Below are 11,664 nucleotides of genomic sequence, written 5' to 3' on the forward strand. Positions count from 1 at the left end.
AATTTTTTATAATTTCCTGAAAAATTCCCTGAAGTATTCAGGGTTGGTTGGTTTTCTGTTGTTGCTATTGGTGCTGTTGTTTCATTATAGTTTTCTGTGAGACTAATGATTCTTGAGTTATCTCTACAAGTCCTGCTTTTCCAGGTAATTTCTCTTAAGTAATAAATCTTCCAATGGTTTGTCCAAAATTGTGATCTTCTAATTTTGCTCAAATATTTATTGTTATATTATTGAACTTTTTTAGTTCTGGATATTCTGTTCTTTATTTCAGGATATTCACTTCTTTGCTGAGCTTTCAAGCTGTCTGTTTTCCTTCCAAATTTTTCATTTAGACCTTTGATTTCTTTTCTCATTTCTTCTTTCAGCTAAAGATATTCTAACTACTCAAGCTTCTTTTGACAATTCCATTCTCTTTTCTGGGGTTTAAGCAATAGCTATATTATAATTACTCTCTTTTTATTGAGTTTTTTCTTGATATTCTCTTATCTGATATATCCTAATGTATTATGAGTGTTGCTTTCCTTTCTACCTGTCTCAATCTATTTTTTAGAAGGACTTTCTTACAGGGATTGCTTTATTTTCTGCTTTTAAATTTTTTTGTTGTTCTGCATTTTAAAAAACTAATTTATTGGATTTATAACTGTTTTGAGATAGTGAGGTTCAACAAGACTTATCTGCATAACCTGTCTGTCATTCTTGAAAGAAATCTTTCCCACCTACTTTCCAGGCTCTATGTTATATAGTTGTTAAGGTATTCACTCCCTAGTTTTCCTTGTTATAATTCATACTTATATAAATGATTCATCCTGCTTCTTCCCAAAGAGAATAGGATGTAAGTTCATTTATGGTAGGGACAATTTGATTTCTGCCTTTGTATCTTCAGCACCTCAGCCCAATGCTTTGCATAGACTGGGTACTTAATAAATATTTGTTGAAATGAATTATATTACAAAGGACTGAGGGAACAGTGAATAAAAAGGAGTGGAAACATTGGCTATGGATCTATTCATAATTAGGGACACGGATCATTTGTTTACAAAAGTATGCCAGCTTGATTCACTGATACAACAACTAATTAACTGGGGAGAGATGGAAGGGGAGGTCAACCAAAGAAGTCCCTTATGTCATTCTGATGATCATGCCTCTCCATTTTTAGAATATGAACATACCCATTGAGACTCTGTTAGTAGACAGATACAACTGATTTTTTTTTATTTTTTGGTGAGGCAGTCAAGGTTAAGTGATTTGCCAAGGTCACACAGATAGTAAGTGTGTCAAGTGTCTGAAGCTAGATTTGAACTCAGGTCTTACTGACTCCAGGGCCAGGGCTCTAGGCACTGCACCACTTAGCTGCTCCAGACAGATACAGCTCTTGATTGGTTTCCAGTGACTGGGGTTCTGAATGGTTTCCAATGATTGCAGCTGCCCCCAAGATGATTTTTCCCTCCACCCTACCCCCTACCAGGAAGAATCTATAATCTCTATGCAAATGACTCCCAGATTTACACATCCAGGCCTTTTCTCTCTCCTGAGTTCCAACATCACATCTCCATCTGCCTGATGGACAGCTCTAATTTGATGTCCTGTTCATATCTCAAACTCATCACACCCAAAACTGAACTGGGCTCTCCCTTAAGCCCTTCTGTCAATCAATCAATAAGCAAGCAATTATTAAGCAGGTACTCTGTGCCTGCCAGGCAGTGAGTTAGACAATAGGGATACAAGGAGAGAGGTGAAACAATCCCTGTCCTCAAGGAGCTTATATCCTATCAGGGGAGACAAACACATATATACACATACACATGTGCACATCATATATACTTATACACACAGATTTTATTTACATGTACATGTATATGTGCATGTGTGTGTGTGTGTGTGTGTGTGACAAAATATATAGATGATTATTTTGGATGAGAAGGCCCTAGCATCTGGGGAGATCAGTGAAGGCTTTATGTAGAAGGCAATACTTTGAGGTGAACCTTGAAGGAAACTAAGACTTTTAAGAGGTAGAGATGAAGAGGGTGTGCACTCCAGGCATGGTGAACAGCCAGTGCACTGCTAGAGAGATAGAAGGTGGACCGTTTTGTATAAGAAACAGTAAGAAGGCCAGTGTGGTTGGAATATAGAGTGTATAAAGAAGAAATGTGTAATGAGTCTGGAAAGGTAAGTTGGAGCCAGGTTGTAAGGGTCTTAAATGCCAAACAGAGCAATTTATATTTGATCCAGGAGATAATAGGGAACTATTGGAGTTTAATGAGTAGGGTAGTGGCATGGTTAAAAACAGACTTTAGGAAAACCACTCTGGAATCTATGTGTGGAGAATGAATTAAAGTTGGGGAAAACACTTGAGGCAAGAAGGCCAATTAGGAAGCCATCGCAATTGTCCAGGAGAGAAGTATAGCAGGCCTAAATGTAAAGTGGAAACTGTATGACTGGAGAGAAATGAACCTATGGGAGAGATGTGAAACTAGAATCAGTAAGATTTGGTAAATGATTCTGTATGTGGAGTGAGAGAGAATGAGGATTCAAGGATGACATTGATATTAAAAACCTTGGTAATTAGGAGAGTGGTGATCCCTCTGACAATAATAGAGAAATTCAGAAGAGAGTTGGATTTGAGGATAAAGATGATGAGTGCTATTTTGGACATGCTGAGTTTGAGATATCTGTAGGACATCCAGTTGGAAATGACCAATAGGCAGTTGCTGACGTGGGGGCTAGAGTTTAGAACAGAGAATAGGCCTGAATCTAGGATTCTGGGAATCATCTATATAAATGAATTTCCCTGTTTCTGTTGACATCATTCTTCTAGTCATCTTCTAGTCATCTGCCCCATTCTCAATCAGCAACTAAGTTTTGTCAATTCTACCTCTATATGTCTCTAACGTTCAGCATTTCTCTCTACTCACACCACACTTACCTTTCAGCTAGACTGTTACAACAGCCTCCTACTCATTTTTGCTTCATACAGTCTCTCTGTCTTTGAATTCCATCTACATACAATGGCAAAATTGATATTCCTAATAATCAAGAATGGTCATTCCTTTTTTCAAGAAGCTTCCCTGGTTCCCTTCTGTCTTTGCTACTTAAAGCCTTTCACAATATGGCTCCAATCTATCTTTACAGACTTTACGTATTTTCCATGTTCAGTCAGACTGGCCTCTTTGCTATTCCCCATTCACCTCCAACCACCATACCTTTGAACACATTGTCTTCTATAACTGGGATAGTTTCCTCTACTTCTTCCAATCTAGAGACTCAGCTCAAGTGTCATTTCCTTGTTGTTCAGTCGTTTCAGTAGTGCCCAACTCTTTGTCACCCCATTTGGGACTTTCTTGGCAAAGATACTGGAGTGGTTCACCTTTTTCTTTTCCAGCTGAGGCAAATAGGATTAAGTGACTTGCCCAGGGTCACTTAGCTAGTAAGTGTCTGAGGCCGGATTTGAACTCAGGAAAAGAAGTCTTCTTGACTCTAGGTCCAGCATTCTACCTACTGTGCCTCTACTAGGAACCTAGAAACCTTTCCTGATTTCCCTGATCATTAGTGTCTGCCTAATTATTTTTATCTACTTTGTATGTATTTTGCATTTACTTAACTGTATACATATTGTTTCCCTTCAGGTAAGGTGCAGTAAATCTTTTGCTTTTGTCTTTGTACCCCTATTGACCTTACTGAGTGTGGGTCACAGCAGGTACTTAAAATGCTTACAAGTCAGTCATAAGATTATAGATACAGAACTGGAAGGTACCCTAAAGACCAAATAATACCCAACCCTATTTTACAGATGAGGAAACTGCAGTACAGAGAGGTTAAATGATTGCTCACTCGTCTAGTAATTTTAATTCAGGTCTTCCTGACTCTAAATATAGTACTCAATCCACTATGCTACCTGCTTGTTGAATCCAATGGAAGTTTAAAGAAGCTTATTAGTGACAGGTCAGGAGAGTGATTAGATGGTAGTTGGGTGAACTAGAAGAGTCAAAAGAAAGCTTTTTTAGAATTGGAGAGACTGCGGTTTCTATTGACATTGCTTCAATGAATGAATCAATTAGTATTTGTTGAGACTCTACTCAGACAGTACTAGGTATTGTGGGAGATACAAAGTGTAATGTAACAGGTGAGAAGACTGGAAACAAAAGACCTGCACTTAAGTCTCCACTTCTCTACTTATTAGCTGGTTGACATTAGCCAAGTTAGTTACTGCCTTGGTTTTTTTTAAATAATATTTTATTTTCCCCAATTACATGGAAAAACAATTTTTGACATCCATTTTAAAAAACTTTGAGTTTTCAATTCTCACACCTGCAGAGAGTAAGCAATTTGATATAGTTTATACATGTGCAATTTTGTAAAACATAATTCCATGTTAGTCATGTTGTGAAAGAAAGACAGACAGACAGACACACACACACACACACACACACATACACACACAGAGTGAAAAACAGTATGTTTCAATCTGCATTCAGACTCCATAAGTTCTTTCTCTGGAAGTGGATAACATTATTCATCATGAGTCCTTTGGAATTGTCTTGTATCATTGTATTGCTGAGAATAGCTAAGTCATTCACAGTTGATCATTGTACAGTATTGGTATTACTGTATACAATGTTCTCCTGGTTCTGCTCACTTCACTTCACATTAATTCATGTAAGTCTTGCCAGGTTTTTCTGAAAGCATACTGCTCATCATTTTTAATAGCACAATAGTATTCCATTTCAGTCATATATCACAACTTGTTCAGCTATTCCCCAATTGATGGACAACCTCTCAATTTCCAATTCTTTGCCACCACAAAAATCACTGCTATAAATATTTTTGTACAACTAGGTCCTTCCCCACCCTCCACCCCTTTTTTATCTCTTTGGGATTCAGGCCTAGTAGTCGTATTGCAGAATCAAAAAGTATGCATAGTTTTATAGGCCTTTGGTCATAGTTCCAAATCATTCTTGAAATCAGTTGACAATAGTGCATTAGTGTCCCAATTTTCCCACATGGCTTTCAACATTTGTTATTTTCCTTTTCTGTCATATTAGCTAATCAGATAGATATGAGGCGGTATCTCAGAGTTGTTTTAATTTCCATTTCTCTAATCAATAGTGATGTAGAGCATTTTTCATATCACTTTAGACAGCTTTGTTTTCTTCATAAATTTTTCCTTTTTCCGATTCATTTATGGTATCATTCTTTATATCTAAATCATGCTCCCATTTTGGCCTTATCTTGATATATAGTAAAAGATGTTGGTCTATATCTAGTTTCTGCCATACCATTTTCCAGTTTTCCCAGCAGTTTTTGTCAAATAGTAAATTCTTGTCCCAAAAGGTCTTTGGGTGCTGCCTTGTTTTTTTCACCTGTAAAATGGGGTTAATGGTGCCTTCCTAGCTTGTTGTAAGGATCTGATGAAATAATGTACAAAAAGCAATTTTTAATGACACATATGATATGTTATATATAAATACAAGTAGTTATTATAATTAGACATGGCTTTTGCCCTTGTAGTTGGGAGAACAAGACTTAAACACAGGGAAAGCCTTTTATTTCATGTTGTTAAGTGCCAAATGTGTGGTTGCCAATAAATGATATTTGTATTGTATATTATACTTTCACTATTTGTATAAGTACATCCTGTTTACATTATGTGTTTAAAGGTGGAAGAGATAACCATGAGGTCAAATCACTTGACCTCAATTTGCTCATTTATAAAAAGAAGGGGTTCATCTCCAAGCACATTGTAGGGTCGAATCCTATGATTCTATGACTGTGTGGAGCAGGTAGGATTTGAGATGGGCCTCGAACGGTACGTAAACTTCCATAGTGAGGAAGTAGGACATAGTGGATAAGGTCCTGGATTTAAAGTAAAGAAGACCTGAGTTTAGAATCTGGCTCTAATACTTGAAAGACAGTGTGATATAGCTAATAGAGAGTTGGATTCAAAGTTGGGAAGACCTGCACTATATGTCCTGCCTCAGACACATATTTGGTGGTGCGAGCCTGGACAGGTCACTTAAGCTCTGAGAGCTCCAGGACACTCTTGGAACTCTAGATCACTCTCTAAGACTGTAAGTTACAGAGGAAGTGTGATCTTCAATGTTAGAGAGAGTTTTCTCACCTGGAAATTTCCTATGTTTATGAAATCACAAATAAAGACCCCATCCCTATCTCTCCAACACAAGCCTGCGACCATGGGTAAATAACCTCTCTCAGTTTCAGAGTCTGCATCTGTAAAATGGGAATACTACCCATAGCACCTATTTTACAAGATTGTTTTGAGGCCCAAAGAGGATAATGTCCTAGAGCAGCTTCACAAACTTTAAAGGGCAACCCCCCACGTAAAGGCTGGCTGTTCTTATCAGAGAGAGGGCGTGGATGGGCTTTCCAGTAAGGGAGAATATACATAGTAGCTTTGCTGATAAAGATGCTCCCAGTATTTCTAGGTGCACATGGTCACTCTCAGTGGGTTCTTTTTTTTATGGTCCACAAACCCTACTTGTTCTCAGAACATGGGGAAACCTGTAGGACAGCATATTCTGGTCTGACCACACTTTTCACTAACTGTATCTGTGCAAAATGATGAGCTACATCAGTCACCAGAAGGGGAAAAAAGTAAGAAAATTCATCATGGACTAAGCTGCTTAGAGGGGAGGAAACTGCCCAAGATCCAGACGTTCAAGTGAATTTACGTGAAATTGAATGTTACGTAAGAACACGCGAAGGTAACCAGTCCTTTGTTGCTATTGTTCAGTCACTTTCAGTCACGTCTGACTCTTTGTGAGCTCATTTGGGGTTTTCTTGGCAGAGAAGTAGTTTGCCATTTCCTTCTCTAGCTCATTTGACAGATGAGGAAACTGAGGCCAGGGTCACAGAGCTAGTAAATGTCTGAGGCTAGATTTGAACTCATGAATAGGAGTCTTCCTGACTTTAGGACCAGTACTCTCAATCACTGAGCTGCCTACTTGTCCCCAACCAACCTATAAGAAAGGGTAAAATAGAAAAGCTGAGGGTATGGTGGAAAGAGCTCTGGCCTAGAAGTATAGGGACCCAAGTTCTAATTCTAATTAACTGACTAACTAATTCTGCCACTAACTAGTTATATGACCTTGGCAGATGGTATCACCCCACTGGGGCCCTGTTTGTCCCATCTTTAAAAAGAAAAGTTGGATTACCTGATCTCTGAGTTTTTTCCCAGCTTAAAAATTCTACAATCCCAAATAAATGAAATGGAAATTAAGGTAGGAAATACAATATTGAAGGACCAAGGGTTTGGAGGCAGGGGATTTAAGGAAGATAATACCAAGAAGGTACTAAAGAAATTGTTCTTTTATATGGTTTATTGGATTTAAAAGATAAGTGATTTAATAAAGTAATACTTATATGCTGCTGAATAATGCTGGAGGAAGTCATGCAACTAAGCTAACTGTTTTTACAATAAATGTATGTTATTTAATATCAATTGTGGTAATAAAACCTTTTTGTGTTTCCATAATTGATTCTTTGCTGCATCCTCACTTCAGGTCTTCCAAACCTACTCTTCTTTTCTCAGGTTTCCTATGCCACCTCTTTTGCAGCCCATCCCACCTACTCCCACACTAGTTTGCAGAGAATCTCACCTCATATTTATTGAAAAAAATACAAGCCAAGATTTCTGGGTGCAGTGACAACATAGAGGACACTAGTCCCCATAATTTCTCAAACCTCTCTAAAACAGAAATTATTCACCACAGATAAACCAACTTCATCTGTCTTCACATTCCTAAAGAAATGTCAGACTTATGGTCTCCAAGCTGTAAAGCTCCTTAGTGCTACTTAAATCAGATTAATATGTAATTTGGAAATGTTTAAGACAATAAATAAAAATGCAATACAATATGGGTAATGTTCATTTGTAGTTTCCTAATCAATATTCAGCTAATAGGGATCCATTTCTCTTTGAGTCTGACACCGCTACTCTTACATAGGGAATCCAAAAGAAGGTAAAAGAAAAAAATAATCCTGTTCACTCATGCCTACCTTGAGATGACTCAGCACCCTCTTGTTCACCTCAGAGAGGCTACACTAGCTGACCCAAGGAATCAACCCATGATTTTTTAACAGAACCCAACCCTACATCCTAGTCCCCTCCCCCTCCCTCTTTCCATTGCCGTGGAGATCTGGGCTCCAGGCTGCAGAAGTTTGCTGGGGCTTTGGTGGGCAGCAATGTGACATTATTCTGCATTGTAAAAGATTTCTGCATGAGAGTGGAGGAACAGAGGAAACTAGGAAGAATGTGTGTCTGGGCTTGAAGTAGAGCTCAACCCCATACCCCAGCTCCCCGCTCTTGCTTCCAGAGCCTTGGAGACCTAACTTTCAAATGACAGAAATCAACCCCTAGCTGCAATAGCATCAGAGTGGCAGCACTCTCAACTACTGGGCCAGGGAACTAACAGAAGGAATAGAATAGGACAGGACACTATTGTGGTAGGAGGGCTGTGCAACATTCCAGTAAGCCTAAGGGGGAAAGCCCAGCATCCAACTAGGTCCAGTTCTGTCTCCCCAAAAAGCAGAGACCTAGGCCAGTGAACCATGAATTTCCCAGTGGGGAAAGAAGCTGAGAAACTCTGAAATCAAATCCCAAAAGAAAGCACCATCACAGTGGAGGAAGCAAGAAAGTGAGCAACAGGAAAAAAGAAGGAAAAAAAAAGACTGAAATTAATAAAAAGCTCAGGAAGAAGAAAATTCATAGACCTTGAACATAAGCAGATAAATCATGATGGAAATATTAAGAACAGAAGGAAATATGGCCTCAAGATCAAGTAAATGAATTCAGGTATCTATGAATAAATACTGCAAAAGAAAGGAAAATGAACCAACAGTTGACGATCTAGACTAGAGGACTCTTTGGAATTTGTGGAGAACATGGTACTACAACTTGCTGTTCCAGAATGTTAGAAAATGAGAATTGTGAGAGCAGAATTTATGGTTTGTATAGCAAAAAATAATTGACAGAATAGAAAAATTTAAATCTGTGATGGCAAGTTTCGCAAAGAAACAAAAGAAAGAGTAATCAATTAGGAATACAAATACACAGGAGTGTGTTAGAAGGACAATTTAAAAGATGAAAAGCAAAAAACAATAACATTAAAAGAAAACATGCTTTCTATCCAAGCAAAACAATGATAGGATGCATAGAGACAATCTAAGGAACACAGATCTCTCAGAAGAATGCAAGTCAAAATATTTGAATGGCATAATGCAAGTAATAATACAAGGAACTGGCCCAGAAATTGAACATAGAATATGAAATATCAGTTGAAAGAATTCATAAATTGCTTCCTGAAAAAAAAACCCAAAGCTACAAATTCCAAGACATGCAGTTGTAAACTTAACAATTCAGTTCAGAGAGTAACCAAGAGAAAAACCTGGAAATACAAAGGAAAGGAAATAACAAGATTCTTATATACCCACCAGAAAATAGGAGAGAATGGCATAATTTATTCCAAAGAGCAATGAAGCTCAAAATAAAGCTCAGGGTGGCCTATCCTGAAAATTTACCTGAACTTAACAGCAAATGAAAAAAGATGTTTAAAAGGAAACAAGTCCTCCGGCCTGAGCTGGACTGGATCTTGGGCGCTAAAGTCATGGACGTGAAGAACTCTGGCATGGTTACTCCCAAAAGAATAGTCTTATCTGTCAGTGCAAGAAAAATTAAGGACAATGCTGCAGATTGTCACAATTTATAATCGAAATGGGAGACTCTCCACAATATGGGGTTTTCTGTTGCAAACAAAATAGGAAACATCAAAATCAGTGCACTTACTGAAGACATGGTAGAACTAGAATGCAACAGCATCACTTCTGGCTTTCATTCTCAAAAGGTACGTCCAAAATATAATGAGGAACTTGAGATGTTGTGCAAGGAACTTCATGACACCTTGGAAAACTTGGCTAAGGTACAGGTGAAAATGGAAAAGCTAACATCAACCACTAAAGTAATTTGTAACCTAGAAAATTACCTTTGTGGAAATGGAAATTATCAAACACCTCTTTTCCATACATGGCCCACTACCTACTTCTATGAAGTTTCCCATAAGCTTTCAGAAATGTACAAGAAGGAAATACTCCTCAAAACCCATGATTGTGGAAGAGTTTGCCCATGCTGTGAACCAGGATCTCATTTTAAGCTACTTATCTATATGGTTGTACCACCCTATATTGAGAACAGCAGGCTTGATGTGGAAAGCATGCTACTTGAAACTGGACATCCAACATTATGATTTTTCCAAAACCGTTTCATTAAGTCTAAACTCGCAAAACCAGAATGAACCTTTCTTTCCAGGTCTTATGATATAGGCCCATTGCTGCCTCATACATTTCCTTCCAGGGTCACAGCTCTACTTCTTTTCTCACTTGCAGAACGAGCTGCTTCAATTCCACCTTAACACCACCTTAACACCTTAACACCACATCAACTTAAAGTTGATGCTAGTTATCCATTCAGTACCTACTTTTAAAACTCTGAACCTCCTTATTTGACAAAAACTACTAGGAAAACTGATCATATGTTTGGCAGAAAATGTTTAGATCAGCATTTATTTCCAAATAAGTTCCAAATGGATTCTCAGCCTACTGTTTAAAGAAAAAAATGACACCCACACAATGGGGTGAGATCAGGAGAATTAAAGGAGGTTTCACAGTTATAAGTAGGAGAATTATAAACCAAAGGATAGAGGTATAAAATTAAAACACATGTGTACAAACAAAACCAAAAGAAACTAGATTGGGAAAAATAGTTTAATCAAACAACAGAATAAAATTTGTTATAGGAAATTGATACAAAAATATGAGACTAAGAAACTATTTCCTAGCTAAGTGTTCAAAAGATAGGAACAAATGACCTTCAGAATTAAGAAATGCAGTTAACAAATATAAATTACAGAAAATCACTAAGAGAAATGAACATTTAACTATACTGGTTTCACCTCACATTAAATTAGCAAAAAAAACCCAAAAAAACAAACAAACAAAAAACCAAACCAGCGATGTTGTTTAAGATGGGAGTGCTTAATACATACTTGTGGTAGAGCTTTGCACTGGCCCAACCATTACAACAATTTGGAACTTTTCAAGAAAAGTCACTAAACTATATGAACCCTTCGACTCATCTGTCTGTAACAAAATGAGGTCAAAGAGGGCTTGAGGTGAGAGAAAGCCCCATGTGGGCACTTTTTGTGGAAGAAACAGAAACTAGGGAAGATTCTTATGAACTTATGCAAAGTGAAGAAAGCAGAATCAAGAGACATGTTTCACGGAAAGAAAAATACTAAAAAAAAAATTCAGGTTAAGGTAAATAACTAGTATTAATCAGAAGACTGATGAAACATGTTTTTATCACAGGTTAATGAGGTTTTGGGGTGTGGAAGTGTGTCAGTTTCACTTGCTTAACCGTTTTTGTTACAAAGGGGAGTGGGGGCAGAGATAACTATATAAATGCTGTTTTTTAAAAAAACAATAAATTTTTAAAAACAAAAAAAGAAAACAAGATCTGAAAAGATTATTTGCTTCTTGAAAACCACAGACAACAGAAATGTAGGAGGGGTGAATGAAAGCTGAAGCCAAGGACAGCAAAAGAAACAGAGTGGCACCAGAGAAACCAGCAAGAGAATTCTTTCTAAATTACACAAG

The 11,664-nt window shown here is 37.6% G+C and overlaps 1 pseudogene; it reads left to right on the forward strand.

Moving 5' to 3' along the window:
• Positions 1–9,536: 9,536 nt before the first annotated feature.
• LOC110209463 (cyclin-dependent kinase 2-interacting protein pseudogene) lies at positions 9,537–10,256 on the forward strand (annotated as a pseudogene).
• The last annotated feature ends 1,408 nt before the right edge of the window (positions 10,257–11,664 follow it).

This window comes from Phascolarctos cinereus, unplaced genomic scaffold, assembly GCF_003287225.1.
Source record: "Phascolarctos cinereus isolate Bilbo 61053 unplaced genomic scaffold, phaCin_HiC Scaffold_3;HRSCAF=262, whole genome shotgun sequence".
In the NCBI taxonomy this organism is placed as follows: Eukaryota; Metazoa; Chordata; class Mammalia; order Diprotodontia; family Phascolarctidae; genus Phascolarctos; species Phascolarctos cinereus.